The sequence below is a fragment of the Lissotriton vulgaris genome, chromosome 12 (assembly GCF_964263255.1).
Source record: "Lissotriton vulgaris chromosome 12, aLisVul1.2, whole genome shotgun sequence".
Lineage (NCBI taxonomy): Eukaryota > Metazoa > Chordata > Amphibia > Caudata > Salamandridae > Lissotriton > Lissotriton vulgaris.
Genome location: NC_141700.1, coordinates 518,701,396 through 518,702,470, shown reverse-complemented (window position 1 = coordinate 518,702,470; position 1,075 = coordinate 518,701,396).

Here is a 1,075-nt window from a genome sequence, read left to right as displayed (position 1 = left end):
TGACTTCATCCGTCACTCAGAACAGCAAAACACGCCCCCGAATTCAAAAAATTCCTGAAGCTTGCGGCCGCCATTTTTTCTCACCCTATTATTGTGTTGCCAGTGTTTACAGCAAGCATGGGTATCGCCCCTTGCCCCTGACCCCTGCAATGTGCCCCCACTCCCCCCCCCAGCAGAGCACACACGGACAGCAGACGAGCCCGCTTTTCACCCCCTACATCGGTGAAGGAGGCTGCCGGAATACTTAAAGATACACCCTGCAGTACCTCCCTTTGTCCCAAGAGGGCCGGGCCGGAGCAGTCCATTTTTTCTGCCCCTATTATTGTGTCGCCAGTGTTTACAGCAAGCATGGGTGTGGCCCCTGACCCCTGCAAAGTGCCCCCACTGCCCCCCAGCAGAGCACACACGGACAGCAGACAAGCCCGCTTTTCACCCCCTGCATCGGTGAAGGAGGCTGCCGGAATACTTAAAGATACACCCTGCAGTACCTCCCTTTGTCCCAAGAGGGCCGGGCCGGAGCAGTGAATCAACCTTGAGGTGAGTCTGGGTCCCGGTTTGTACTCGGTAGCAGCTGGAGGCACACGCGAGAGAGAAGGGCTTCTCCCCCCTTTAACACCCGCGGGGCAGGAAGCTCTCCTTCTACACGCCCGCAAACCCGCCCCAAACAGCAGTGGGGACTCGCACCATCACCGTGTGGGCGATAAAGAGTAACAAAAAAAGGGAAGAGGGTTAGGGAAGCCTGGGGGATAGCTCGGGAGGTTGAGAGGTTGCTGCGTGATCTGTGTGTGAACTGCAGTTTACGGCTTACAATCCATTTAGGGGCCTGGGACAGTACAGTCCGTGACGTGTGATATGTACAGAGTACATATTAAGTATTATTGACAGCAGGGGTCTGTAGGATGAAGTACAAAAAGGGCTGCAGTATGCGTATTGATAAAGCAAAGAAAGGGTTGTAGAGAGGGCGGTGCGACCGGGGCCCCCGCACCGGGCGCTGACTTCAGGTGGGGGCGCCGTGCTTGCAAGTATATAATATGGTTTTAAAAGCACCTGTATATTGTGTGTGCAAAGGGCGCTA